We start from the raw sequence: 15,465 nt of genomic DNA, 5'->3' as shown, positions 1-15,465 counted from the left end.
GGCACAAAAATAACTGAAGACGGGGAAGTAGAGAGGATTTAATAATACACATTGCTGCTCGCGTTGGTCGAGATCCAATGACTGTTAGCAGAATATGGACTCGGTGGGTTCAGGAGGGTAATAAGGAAAGCCGTGCCGGATCCCAACGGTCTAGTATCACTAGCGGTCGAGATGACAGGCATCTTATCCGCATGGTTGTAACGGATCCTGCAGCCACGTCTCGATCGCTCAGTCAACATATGGGGACGTTTGCAAGACAACAACCATCTGCAAGAACAGTTCGACGACGACGTCTGCAGCTGCATGGACTATCAGCTCGGAGACCACGGCTCTGGTTACCCATGACGCTGCATCACAGACACGAGCGCCTGCGATGGTGTACTCAACGACGAACCTAGGTGCACGAATGGCAAAACGTCAGTTTTTCGGTTGAATCCAGGTTCTGTTTACAGCATCATGATGGTCGATTCCGTGTTTGGCGACATCGCGGTGAACGCCCATTGAAAGCGTGTATTCGTCATCGCCATACTGGCGTATAAGCCGGCCTGATGAGATGGGGTGTCATTACTTACACGTCTCGGTCACCTCTTGTTCGCATTGACGGCACTTTGAATAGTGGACGTTAACTTTCAGATGTGTTACGACCCGAGGCTCAACCCTTCATTCGATCCCTGTGAAACCCTACATTTCAGCAGGATAATGCACTACCGCATGTTGCAGGTCCTGTACAGGCCTTTCTGGATACAGAAAATGTTCGACTACTGCCCTGGCCGGCACATTCTCCAGATCTCTCACCAATTGAAAACGTCTGGCCAATGTTGGCCGAGCAACTGGCTCGTCACGGTATACCAGTCACTACTCTTGATGAACTGTGGTATCGTGTTGAACCTGCATGGGCAGCTGTACCTGTACACGCCATCCAAGCTCTGTTTGACTCAATGCCCAGGCGTATCAAGGCTGTTATTACGGCCAGAGGTGGTTGTTCTGGGTACTGATTTCTCAGTATCTATGAACCAAAATTGCTTGAAAATGTAATGCCAGTTCTATTATAAAATATCTGTCCAATGAATACACGTTTATCATGTGCATTTCTCCTTGGTGTAGCAATTTTAATGGCCAGAAATGTAATTATGGGGACTATTCATGTAAAATATTTTGTTATTTGTTCCTGCGAAAATGAGCTGGTGTATTTATCTGGGGTGCAGCCTTGTGCGAAAGTGATGCGAGGACCATAAGCAAAGACAAATTAATAGGGCAAATTCTGAGGCTTCAGTATGGTACTGGAAGGAAGTGTGGAGGATAATATGGTGCTGTTGCATAGCTTCGTAGAGTTTTCCGATATGTTTAAAGCTACACGTAAGAGAGGCTTCAGTCATCAAGAATATATTCTGTTTCTATATTTACAACAGTCTCCCGACGCTGAGGAAACTTTTCGGTTCCCCAACTGTACAAATCACACGGTTTTGTGTCGAAGAACCCCACAAGCCTCGTTCGGAGCGCATTTTCATTAGGGAAGGACCTCTCTTGAAGGTTGTTCGATAGAGAGCAGATGGTTGCAAATGCGTGGGCGTAAGATCAGGTGAATAAGGTGGGTGCGGAATGACTTCCCAACCCAACTCTTGTACAGTGTTTTTTGTCGGTGTAGCAGAATGCGGGCGGGTGTTATCGTAGAGTAACATCGCTTCACGCACTCTTTCTCGTCGTTCTTGAACACGTCTCCAAGACGCTTCAATTGTAGACAACGAAAGTCAGCAGTCGTGGTTGCGCCTTGAGGAAGCAAAACGTAGTGTAACACATCGTCACTGTTCCACCAGTCGCATAACATTATCTTTTCTGCATGCAAGCAGGTCTTTGTACGGGGAGTTGCTGCTATGTTTGAGCCCAAGCATTCCTTCTTTTCCTCATGTTGGCATAAACACACCATCTGTTGTCACCAGTAACGATGTAAGATAGAAATGGCCGGTGTTGTTCACGAACCAACTGATGACGAGCTAGCAGAGATGCATACGTGGTCTGTCTAATAAGTATCCGACCTTTGATTTTCCCTTGAAATAGAGACGATAGCGCAGCGCCACTTTTCCCAGTAAAGGAAGGAACCTTTATGTGGATGCGTGAGTTTTATCCCCACCTTCCAGCGCGTCAGTCGCTGCCTGTCGGTCGCTGAGTGAGGTACTAAGCAACGTGTTAGTCGGATTACCCATTATCTCAAGATGACTGAGGGTGTTGAACAAAGACGCCGCATCAAATTTTGTCACAAGCTTGGTGATTCTCAAAGAGAAACAATTCCTAAGATTCAGCCTGTGTTTGGAGAAGATTCGACGGGTGTAACACAAATAAAGGAGTTGCTGAACCAATTCAAAAATGGCCACACATCAACGGAGAGTGGCCAGCGTTCTGGAAGTCCCCAAACTGATCGGAGAGCAGCTGTTGATCAGAGGATGCAGAATTTGGTGACGGCAGATCTTCGTTTGGCCATGAGGGAGATTGTTCAAGAGGTTAGAGTGAGCAAAGATTCTACATATGCAATTTAGCGTGATAATTTGAACATGCACCGAGTGGCTGCGAAATTCGTACCCAAGCTGTTGTCGCTAGAACAAAAAGACCTACGTTTTGATGTTGCATAGCACCTTCTGGTCACCACCAACACTTATCCTGGTTTTCTGAACACCGTGATATCTAGAGATGAATCATGGGTGTACGGGCACGACCCAGATAAGATGGTCACCGCACTGGAAGCATCCCGAGTCTCCAAGGCTGAAGAAAGTGCGGCAGGTGAGAAGCAACATCAAGGTGACGCTGTCTGTCTCCTTTGATGTCCGTGGAATTGTGCATCATGAATACGCACCGGAAGGACAAAGAGTGACAAAGGAGTACTACCAAGATGTTCTCCAGCGACTCCGAAAAACTGGCAACTGTATCACGACAACACCCCTGCAAATTCATCCCACTTGATCCAAAATTTCTTGGCCAAACATTTAATTATAGCCATTATCCAACCTCCCTACGCTCCAGACATGACTGCTTGCGACTTGAAGACGCCACTGAAAGGATCCCGTTTTGAGAGTAGAGAAATAATGCGGGACACGACGACGGAGCTGAACACCATTCAAAAAAAGACTTCCAAAGCTGTTTCCATCAGTGGAAGGATCGGTGGGCTAAGTGTGTGCAAGCAAAAGGAGCCTCCTTTGAAGGGGTTTAGGGTCCCAACCCCTTCAGGTATCCGAAATATTTTTCTGACCGAAGGTCGGATACCTTTTAGACAGGCCTCGTATATGGCCACCTGCTAAGTTTTGTGATTTTGGCTTGGAGATGCGGTACCCATACGCCCAATTTTTGAACCTTCCTCATCGCACGCAGTCGCACAAAGGTGGAATGATCACAGTTCATCACATTTGTCAGTTCTCGAGCACACTGACATGGACCATTATGGATTAATGCGTTTGGACTACCTTCATCAAACGCAGAAGGGCTTCCTGAACGTCCCTAGGATGTCGTTATGGTGTTGTGCCGTTATTGTTCAAAGAAAACGCTAAATGCAGAAAGATATGATTAACTTTTACAGCACGGTGTACTAAAGGAACAGTTCAGTACAATAATTCTTTGTTTCAGCATGACAGTGCACCCTGTCATGAAGCAGTACCTATGAGGCAAAGATTTGCGGACAGTAACATTCCTAAAATTAAATGTTTGCCCAGAGTATCGACCTGAACACGATGCAACACCTTTGGGATGAGTTAGAATTTCGACTTTGCTTTAGACCTAAGAGTCCAACATCAGTACCTCCTCTGATTTCGGCACATGATGAAGAATGGACTACCATTCATCAATAGACATACAGTCACCTCATTTAAACTGTCCGCAGCAGAGATGAAGTCGCCATACAGGCGAATGGTGGACACACTCCACACCGACCTCCACATACAGGAGACCTGATAGTTTTCATCAGATCGTCACAAGTATAAACTACAGGAATATGTAAGTAAGTAGCTAACTAAGCAGCTTAGTCGAGATCTCGTATTCTGGCCAATTTATTTCCTATCACTAGTCCCTTATATCAGAATGGTCGATATAGACACGCCTGTCGTCTGTACACTATTGATCAACAGGATTTCGAATGTCATGTATAATATCAATTATGCTAGTGGGTCTTCTTTTGTTTTCTATTAAACATCCTGCGTCACATATAACTTACTGCCTCCTACCTGCAACAGATTTAATCAGCTGTCACTTCGTCTTAGTTGTTAACTTCGTGCAGGGTGTGTGCACCGAAGGTTTTCTCGGCGTGTATATGCAGTACACACTTGTTTGCATAAGATCGCAGTGTGAGTTAGGCATTTCGGAAAGTCTATTTCCCCACACCAAGGATAAAGATAGAATGAGAACCTATCCCTGTAAGTAATTGTAGCTGATGCCGCTTAGATCAAAAGAATATAAATCATATTCGTGTTTGAAAAACATATATTTCTGTAGTTGTCTGTTCTTGTTAAGATAGGTAAATCCAACAATTTTGTGTTTAGCCAAATGATTTCCACGTTACTACACTTCAATATATTTAAATACAAGAACATTTTTGCAAATGAAACAGCTTCTGCTTCAAAAGCGAAAGAGTTCAAGATTCTTTTGTGGCTCACATGCAGCAACAATAGTGGAACTGGTTTCTTGTTTATTGGCTAACAGATTTATTGGTCTTGATGTTTTATTATCACATCTTTGTGGTTTTGTCTTCAGCTACAGTTGTGGTGGTTTACTTTGTACGTTATACAATGCAGATTTTTCATTCCATACAAGTTTCCTGCGTTCCCAATGCATTGATTGGACCGGACGTGTAGTGAACAAAACTTAACGATGTTGACTACAATAAGAAATCTTTCTGCAAAAGATCAGATGGTCTGCTGCTTGCCAATTATTTTTTTATTTTTAATTTTCTGCATAACAGCTGTATGTGGTCATGGTCCCCGACACATGGGAGATCGGACAGTTCTGCGCGGCCTCGTTGCGATGATGACGGGCGCCTCTCCCAACGATTCACCTTTCTTTTATTCGCTGCCAGGTCTCCGTAGACATTCTGCAAACGCCTATGAATATTTGCGATGCTCTGGTTTTCCACCAAAATAAACTAACAACTCTGTGCTTGGAATGCACCTCCGTTACAGATGCCATTTTGAAGACTACATTGCACCGCCACCTATCGGAACTTCACGAAACTGTAGAGACTGAAGCGGGAATGTTCCTCGATGTCTCACAACAAATTTTGCATTTTGTCAGCCGGAACTGGCCGAGGAAAACGAAGCGTTGATAACTTATTGGACGCACCTCATTTGCAGCAAGCAACGGGGGCGGGCGTTTAGATCTACAAACAGTCAAGCCACGACATTTCCAGCAGTGGCCCTGACGATTGTTTAGGCAGCTATGGAGATTCCCGTCCGACATTCACCGCTGCAAGGTGCTGCCTCTCCTGTCTGACAGCTTCAAAGGCCATTTGCCAAACCGTGCTGAGTGCAAAGGGATGTTTGAAGGTAACTTCCGTACGGTTTTCTTGATTAAATCTAAAACCTCGGACTCTAGCGAAAACGCATCCCCGGACAAAATTTAACTATATTAAATTTCCTACAAAATGGATCCTTCATTTTTGTGTGTAGGACTAACAGTTAGCGCGTAGTCAGCCAGGTAAGACAAAAATCTCGCGAGTAGTTTGTGAAGGGCAGATATAACAATGCGGGTTGTATAAAACGACATCGGTAGGGGCAGCTGAATCATCAGCTACCAGGCCTGATAGCAAAGCTAAAAAAATCAACACTAATGCACTTTGGTGGCCGTCCTTCATAACAGTGAGTATTTTAACTCTAATCAATTACTTGAACGCCGACTGTGTGCTAAGTTTCATTGACATCTGACCGTCTCTTCTGGGTGGTTCACTTTTTCTGCTACGCAGTATATTTCTCTGCCATTATGATACTTGGCCTCTGAACTGACTGTCCAATTAAGTTCCATGTCAAAAAAATTATCGAGTGCCAGAATTTTCGACTGCAAAGCGTCGGCGTGAAGATTTTTTTTAATTTTCTGCATAACAGCAGTTATCAACGATAGTATCTGAAAGCAGAAACATCCAATTAAAGTCGATTAGTGAACTTAATATACTGAAAACCGAATTCTTGGTACGTCAAATCTTTCTCTGCTCGTGTAAACTCGTTATACAAGTGGAACACAATAAGTGACAAAGTAAACGTTAATTGCCAGCGAATACGGTGCATCCGCACAATACTAATCCAATAAAACAGAGCGCAGAATTGTTAAGCAGTTTACAGTAAAAGTAACAGTGTGTGTGCTTTGTTCAAATAACATACGGGAATGCAGCCGGGTGAAGTCGTCGAAATGGCGGATATTTCGACAGGGCCACAGCCCGTCACTTTCAAGGCAAAATTGCGGCAAGTAAGCTATGTGCAAGGGAATTTAAAACCTCGTTCCCATGTCTAATTCCTTACGATTGACTGAGGGTTAAGTTTGTTACTCAGCTAACGGACCTGTTTCGAAATAATCATAACGTGTAAGCTTTCACGGCCAGCGTCTTCATTAGTTAAAACTTCCGGACTGAGAGGCCGTGGTCGATCTGTAAAACTACTTCTTCCTGACGTTTCGTTGACAACTGCGGGCAGCATCTTCCGAGATGAGCCAACCATAGCGCATAGAGGGCACCGCCATACGTCACGTGGGGCCGTATCTCTGACTAATGTCATTCTCGATTGAAGGTAATCGATTGTCACATCCTTGGTGCAAAGTCGACCACCATATCTTATCTAACTTTAAGCCCTCCTCTTTTCAGTTAAAATTACTGTCGTGTTGCTGAATGTCTATAGCTTCTCTATACGTGTGTACATAATAATGCGATGTCCTGGCTAGGTCTTTCATTTCACTAAATTTTTTTTCATTATCATCGTCTTTATAAATATGTTCCGCTGCAGATGATTTGTCGGTATGTCCCAGTCGACACTACCTTTAGTGTTCGGTTAAATGGGTATTGACACTTCTTTTCGTTGTTCCAAAAGAAGCCTTCCCACAGAATTTTATACACACCAGGAGTTGCTAAGGGGTGTCGAGCGTCTTTCGCCCATCTTACACGCTAACTAATCTTCTTGGTGGGTCTAAAGGTTGTTTGAACTTGAAACGTGACGAGAACTTTCCCAATACGGTCCCTAATATTGCGAATAAATGAAAAAAAAAATCCAGCTCCAGTTGTTGCTCCTGAATGTTGTCACACACTATTCTTCTGGGATCGAGTGCTCGATCTATCTCGTTGTCAGGATATGCATTTTTCTTAATAGCCACTCGCAAATGATTTGGTTCATCTTGCAAATAAACTGGCTGACAGATTTTATTAGCTCTGTCTACCAATGTTTTAGTGACACCTCTATTCTGTTTCGAAATGTATTGAGTTTCACTTACTTTTTATTCAATGAACAGTAGTATGGTCAGGCAGATGTAGATCCAATGGAAGCCTGTTGTCACTTATTTTTGCCAGTTTCTAGATCTACATCCATACTCCGCAAGCCACCCGACGGTGTGTGTCGGAGGGTACCCTGAGCACCTCTATCGGTTCTCCCTTCTATTCCAGTCTCGTATTGTACGTGGAAAGAAGGATTGTCGGTATGCTTCTGTGTGGGCTCTAATCTCTCTGATTTTATCCTCATGGTCTCCCCGCGAGATATACGTAGGAGGGACCAATATACTGCTTGACTTTTCGGTGGAGGTATGTTCTCGAAACTTTAACAAATGCCCATACCGAGCTACTGAGCTGAGTTCGTTTATGGAGAACGTCGATGAAGTTGACGGCTTTGAAACATAACTTTTTTTTAGATATATAGACAATACCTTTATTGTTAGGCCTCTTGGCAGCGGGAATTTCAACGGCGGTTATAGAACACATTAATTCCACCCATACGAATATTTGTTTCATGATGAAGGTGGAAAACGGTGACGGTTTCCCTTCCTCGGTGTTTTCGTCAGGTAAGTGGTGGGTGGTACGTTGCTACGTGGTGTTCGTACGTGGCCCACTCACACTGACTTGCATCTTCAGGCTGCCATCTGTCACCATACGGCTCAGCGCGAAGGGGTGCTTCGTTCATTGGTTCACAGGACCCACATCATGTCAATCCCTGAGAGTTTTTCCAACTGAGTTAACCTATCTTGAGGTCACCTTCCGTCAGAATGGATGTTGTGAAATACACAACAGACGTGCACCGCTTTAGTGATGATGATACCGACTTGGCACCAAGGTCTACAGCCTTTCTGCCTCTATGCAGGAAGCATCTTCAACAACATTTGTCGTATTTTGCCGAAATATGATGCCAAATGTGTTTTACAACTTACATCTAAAATCAGGGTCCTTTTAGTTCCCGTGAAGGATGATTTTGGTTTGTGTAAGGCGAATGTATAACCCATTTCTTGTAGTTTTGGCACGTCATACACACACTCGTGCTAATAAATTAATTGCAGAATTCCGTGCCACCAACGTGGCACTACACAAAACTGCCACTAATAGCATAGGCACATAGCGAACACACACGGCACAGATCTATAAGTCCAGGGTATTGGTGACGAGAAAACCGTCCCGAAACAGATGTGCTACAAAATGCCACTGTTTCTTGCGCATGTACCCCGATATCAATATGGGATATGATCGCCATGCACACGTACACAGGCCGCACAACGGGTTGGCATTTCTGGATCAGATGGTGGAGCAGCTGCTGGGGTATAGCCTCCCATTCTTGCACCAGTGCTTGTCGGAGCTCCTGAAGTGTCGTAGGGGTTTGAAGACATTCAGCGATACGTCGACCGAGAGCATCCCAGACGTGCTCGATGGGGTTTAGGTCTGGAGAACAGGCAGGACACTCCATACGCCTGACCTGTTTCAAGGTACTCCTCCACGATGGTAGCTCGGGGAGGGGGGGGGGGGCGTGCGTTATCGTCAATTAGGAGGAAGGTGAGACCCGCTGCACCCCTAAAAACGGGTTGGCACACTCTGGTGCATAATGACGTCCCGATACACCTGACCTGTTACAGTTCCCCTGTCAAAGACATGCAGGTGTGTACGTGCACTAATCATAATCCCACCTCACACCATCAAACCACGATCTCCATACAGGTCTCTTTCAAGGACATTAAGGGGTTGGTATCTGGTTCCTGGTTCACGGCAAATGAAAACCCGGCGAGAATCACTGTTCAGACTTTACCTGGACTCGTCCGTGAACGTAACTTGGGACCACGGTTCCAATGACCGTGTACTGTGTTCTTGACACGAGGCTTTACGGGCTCTCCTGTGACCAGGGGTCAGTGGAATGCACCTTGCAGGTTTCCGAGCGAATAAACCGTGTCTGTTCAGCCGTCTGTAGACTGTGTGTCTGGAGACAACTGCTCCAGTGGCTGCGGTAAGGTCCCGAGCAAGGCTACCTGCAGTACTCCGCGGCCGTCTGCGGGCGCTGATGGTGCGATAGACTGATGACCTCAGAAGTTAAGCCCCATAGTGCTCAGAGCCATTTTTTATAGTGATATATCGGTCTTATGGTGTTTTACACTGTGGGCGTCCCGTACTGTAGCGCCTGGAGATATTTCCTGTCTGCTTGAATCGTTGCCATAATCTTAAGACCACACTTTGTGGCAATGGAGGGCCCGGGCTACGACCTGCTGTCTTTGACCAGCCTCCAGCCGCCCCAGTATTCTACCTTTCACAAAGTCATCGATATTTCTTTGAGCCATTTTGAACACACAGTCACCATTAGCACGTCTGAAAAAGTCTGCACCTTACTTTGATATGCACCAACACACTGCTCCATATGTGGACTGCTGCCAGTGCCACCGTCCGACGACCGCAGGTCAAATGCACCGCATGGTCATACTCCGAAGTGATTTAAAGCCGCAAACCGCCCTCCAGAGCGTTGTATCAGCATTATCCTTAATTTATGAGCATGGGTGTAGTAGTCAGACTATTAGGACTGTGCAGGACTCAACTGCCGGCCGCTGTGGCCGACCGGTTCTAGGAGCTGCAGTCTGGTCCCGCGCGACCGCTACGGTCGCAGGTTCGAATCCTGCCTCGGTCATGGATGTGTGTGTTGTCCTTAGGTTAGTTAGGTTTAAGTAGTTCTAAGTTATAGGGGACTGGTGACCACAGATGTTAAGTCCCATAGTGCGCAGAGCCATTTTTTTCTGCTCAACGAAAGAGGAGTCAAAATAAGGGAAAATATAGATATTGGGCCGTGTCTCTACCGAATAAATAGTTCAGTCGAAGCGGTGGTGCAGTGGCCAGGCCGCACGCGGCTCCACACGTTTGTACCTCGGGCTCCAAACGCAATTACTCTATCGCTTTTCATTTATGTGCTCATGTCCGTAGATGATTATTACATGAATGTTTTTCAGTGTATGTTGGAACAAAGTTCTGCTTATTCATCTGCTAACTGTATATTTGGTAAAAATAAATAAATGAATATAAACATTGTTTTCGCTGATATTTCTGTAGTGTATCTTAATTCATAATCAAGAGCCAATTTTCTAAAAAGTGGTCTGTCATGCGTGCTTTGCCGCGAAATTTTTGCCAACATGTAAAATCTTCAGAAAAGGTGGCTGTGGCAATCCTGTCCTCGCACGATGCTCGTGGTTTTGGGAGTTTCTGTGCTTAGAATGTTTCTACGATCGGTGCCATGCAAGGAAATGCACCAAAGCTTCCTGAATAATAAACACAAGAACAAAATATAAGAATTAAGAATCGATATAAGAATGAAATCCAATAATATGAGAACTTAAGAAGTCTGTGACCCCTAAAAATACTATACGCACATATATAATAAATGTATGACGCTTACTATAAAATCCAGTTGTAGTTTTACAATTAATATAACGCCCACGTATCCCCTAACTTGATAATACACAATTTTGTAGTAACCTTCTACGGACATGGGTAGATAAATGAAAAAGTAAAATAAAAAAAGCAATAATTGGGTTTCGAACACGACGCAAGAGTGACAAACGGCAACGCTGGCCACTATTCTATCGACTGGGCTGAACTTACATCTTTAAAAAAATATTTTGTTATTAAAGAACTACTAGAGCATTTTTAAAGTTGCATTCACGAACACTGGTATTTGACTTCCGGTTACAAATAAAAAATATTTGTTTCATTGTTTTTCGAAATTGATCCTCCAAGAGGCTGAATAACAAGATGAGTTTTTTTATAAAAATATTTAATTTTGAAAGCACTTTTAAAGCTAAACCTGTGAAAATTTAAACTTGACATCTCAGTTCGAAATCCAGTTACTATGGGAATTAAACAGCGGCTGAAAGCTTTTATCGAAATATTTCATCGTGGAAGCACCTTGGAAACTAAGTCTATGAAAATTGGTATTTGCCTTCTCTGTTACAAATAAAACACACTGTTTTTGGGTATTCAACCCCTAAATGGATGAAATAATGACTGATTCCCTGACTCATCATCGCCCAGCCCAAACCGCTAGAGATAGAAACTTGAGGTTTGGAGAGGGTGTGGATCTTGTACTGCTGGCATAGCTTAAGAAAGCATTGTCCGAAATTCTACTACTATGGGGGTGACATAGGGGATGAAAGGTTTTTAGGAAGAATGTTGCTATTAAGGGAATTTTGATGGAAGAGCTACGGTAACTGGTTTCTCAGTCAGAAAATTCAATCACTAATGGGTTAAAATAGTGGGTAAAAGTTTTCTTGAAAGTTATTGCGAGTTACTACATAACTACTAAAACATTTTTAAGACTACATCTATGACAATTGGTATTTGACTTCAAGGGTAGAAATAAAAAAATGTACCTGTTTCAGTGTTTCAGATAATTCATCCACGAAGGGAGTGAAATAGGGAATGAAAATTTGTAACAAAATACTTCATTACATTAAAAAAAATTTAAATTTATGACAATTTTTATTTTCCTTTTGCGTCAGATATAAAGAAATATTTGTTAGTGGATGGAAGTTGCTATGGGAACTTCTCCACAAGAACGCAAACGACGTGATTAACAATAACTTTGGGCTCCAGCTACCAAAATCGCTTTTTGGTCATAAGTACATTCGGAAAATAGCATGCTTATATGGCCTTCATTAGCGTGAAAACGCTAGAAGGTGTTGCAGTTTGTGAACAACATAAAAATTCGATTAAATAAAAGAAGACAACGCGAGCGAAGCAGCGAGCCTAAGCTAGTTATATACTACATTTATTTTATGTCTGTGCATGGAAATTGTACTTGAGTCTCAAGTAATTGCTTTCTTTACATAAAAGCGAAGAATCTGTGTGATTAAATAATTTTTATTACTTATAAAGTGCAATTTACATTCTGTACGGACATAAAATACACAACGGACAAACACTGAAAGACGTGCGGTTATAATTAAGTGCAAAACAAACGACCAAACAACAACAAAACAAAGAGGAAATCGTCAGCTCCAGCTCACAATTTCTCTCTTACGCATTTATTTACGTTTCTTGCCCTACCAGTGCTTTAGGCCGGTAGCTGTTATGATGGTATTAGTTAATGTCTCCACTCATTACTCAAACTAAAATATTCTCGGGCAGTTATAACGACTTCCCCTGTTTATACCGGTAAGAACACGATTTATGGCAATCTTTATCCTGAAGAGAACGTAACTTCTCGAACTGTTTTTGAGTTTACTCATGATTTGATCGGAAACTGTTAGATTAGTGTAGAATATGTAGACAAACTGCCTATGATGAACACCGTCGCTGTGGACACAGCGCGGTAATACTGGAAGGACCGTTCGTAATGGATGCAATGAAAAGAAAACAATGCCGTGACTTCATGAAAATCTGAAAACTAAAAAATTGCTAATACGTGAAGGCGTACAGAAATAAGCAGGTGTTGTCGAAATGGAATCGCAATAGAGACACCGTGATATCTGCAGGTTCCATAACGGCATAATTCCAGAAGTCTTTTTTACACTCCTGGAAATGGAAAAAAGAACACATTGACACCGGTGTGTCAGACCCACCATACTTGCTCCGGACACTGCGAGAGGTCTGTACAAGCAATGATCACACGCACGGAACAGCGGACACACCAGGAACCGCGGTGTTGGCCGTCGAATGGCGCTAGCTGCGCAGCATTTGTGCACCGCCGCCGTCAGTGTCGCCCTAACCGCCGTCTGCTTCACGTCTGCTGTGCAGCGAGCTACCTTAATTTAAGTATTATCTGTATTTTTCTTACTTGTCACTTCTTCTTCTGCGTGTTTTTGCTTTTAGGAAGCTTTAATAGTAGAGTGCTAGTAAGTGTTCCATAGATCTCGTGTTTGTTTTAAATACAGTCAGAGAGTCCCTTTAGTCAGCCGTAGTGCTAGTAGTGCTAGTGTTTGTTTTCAATACCGTCCAGAGACAGGTAGTGCTATTTTCCTTGTTTCTACAAGAAGTGGTTAGCAATCACAGTTTAGTCAATAATCAACCGCCTTTAGTGAATTAGCAGTCTAGTTAAAAGCTGATTAACACTCTATAGTAAATTGATTTCTTAGGATGGCTAGGATGTGTGGCTGCTGTGTACGGACGCAGGAGGAGCTGGCCACTCTTCGCGAACAGCTGAGCGTGTTGATGGCCGCGGTCAGCCGTCTTCAGGCTGCTGCCTCGGAGTGTAGCGGCAGTGGGGAGTCTGGTGCGTCGCATGGTGCACCCCAGGTGTTAGATGCTTCACCCACTGTCCCTGCTGTCGAGACATCTTCGCGGGTCCCGGGCGCGGTTGGGCCACCCTCGCCCCAAGGGGAGTGGCGGGTTCAGCGGCGTTCGCGGCGCACGAGGCGGAGGGTCAATGTGGAGGCTGGCCGTGTGGCATCGCCCGCTCTGCCTGTGAGTGGACATGTGGCTGCTCCTTCAGCAAGGTCCGAGCAGGCACACGGGGGGAGGGGTTTATTAGTTATTGGGAGCTCCAACGTTAGGCGGGTGATGGAGCCCCTTAGGGAAATAGCGGAAAGGTCGGGGAAGAAGGCCAGTGTTCACTCTGTCTGCTTGCCGGGGGGTCTCATCCGAGATGTGGAGGAGGCCCTACCGGCGGCGATAGAGAGCACTGGGTGCACCCGACTGCAAATTGTTGCTCATGTCGGCACCAATGACTCTTGCCGTCTGGGTTCAGAGGTCATCCTCAGTTCGTACAGGCGGTTGGCGGAATTGGTGAAGGTGGAAAGCCTCGCTCGCGGGGTGGAATCAGAGCTAACTATTTGTAGTATCGTTCCGAGAACCGATCGCGGTCCTCTGGTTTGGAGCCGAGTGGAAGGCTTAAACCAGAGGCTCAGACGATTCTGCGGAGAGCTGGGGTGCAAATTTCTCGACCTCCGCTATCGGGTGGAGAAATGTAGGGTCCCCCTGAATAGGTCAGGCGTGCACTACACGCCGGAAGCGGCTACGAGGGTAGCGGAGTACGTGTGGAGTGCACATGGGGTTTTTTTAGGTTAGAGAATTCCCTCCCTAGGCCCGACAAGACGCCTCCTGAGACGCGGCAAGGCAGGAGTAGGCAAAATGCAACAAGGAATAACAATATTAATGTGCTAATAGTAAACTGCAGGAGCGTCTATAGAAAGGTCCCAGAACTGCTCTCATTAATAAACGGTCACAACGCCCATATAGTACTAGGAACAGAAAGTTGGCTGAAACCAGACGTAAACAGTAATGAAATCCTAAACTCTGATTGGAATGTATACCGCAGAGATAGGCTGGACAGTGAAGGGGGAGGCGTGTTTATAGCGATAAGAAGTGCAATAGTATCGAAGGAAATTGACGGAGATTCGAATTGTGAAATGATTTGGGTGAAGGTCACGGTTAAAGCAGGCTCAGACATGGTAATTGGATGTCTCTATAGGCCCCCGGGCTCAGCAGCTGTTGTGGCTCAGCACCTGAAGAATAATTTGGAAAATATTTCGAGTAGATTTCCCCACCATGTTATAGTTCTGGGTGGAGATTTTAATTTGCCGGATATAGACTGGGAGACTCAAACGTTCATAACGGGTGGCAGGGACAAAGAATCCAGTGAAATATTTTTAAGTGCTTTATCTGAAAACTACCTTGAGCAATTAAACAGAGAACCGACTCGTGGCGATAACATATTAGACCTTCTGGTGACAAACAGACCCGAACTATTTGAATCAGTTAATGCAGAACAGGGAATCAGCGATCATAAAGCGGTTATTGCATCGATGATTTCAGCCGTAAATAGAAATATTAAAAAAGGTAGGAAGATTTTTCTGTTTAGCAAAAGTGACAAAAAGCAGATTTCAGAGTACTTGATGGCTCAACACACAAGTTTTGTCTCAAGTACAGATAGTGTTGAGCATCAGTGGACGAAGTTCAAAACCATGGTACAATATGCGTTACATGAGTATGTGCCAAGCAAGATCGTAAGAGATGGAAAAGAGCCACCGTGGTACAACAACCGAGTTAGAAAACTGCTGCGGAAGCAAAGGGAA

The sequence above is a fragment of the Schistocerca gregaria genome, chromosome 9 (genome assembly GCF_023897955.1).
Source record: "Schistocerca gregaria isolate iqSchGreg1 chromosome 9, iqSchGreg1.2, whole genome shotgun sequence".
Classification (NCBI taxonomy): domain Eukaryota; kingdom Metazoa; phylum Arthropoda; class Insecta; order Orthoptera; family Acrididae; genus Schistocerca; species Schistocerca gregaria.
This window is presented reverse-complemented; position numbering follows the sequence as displayed.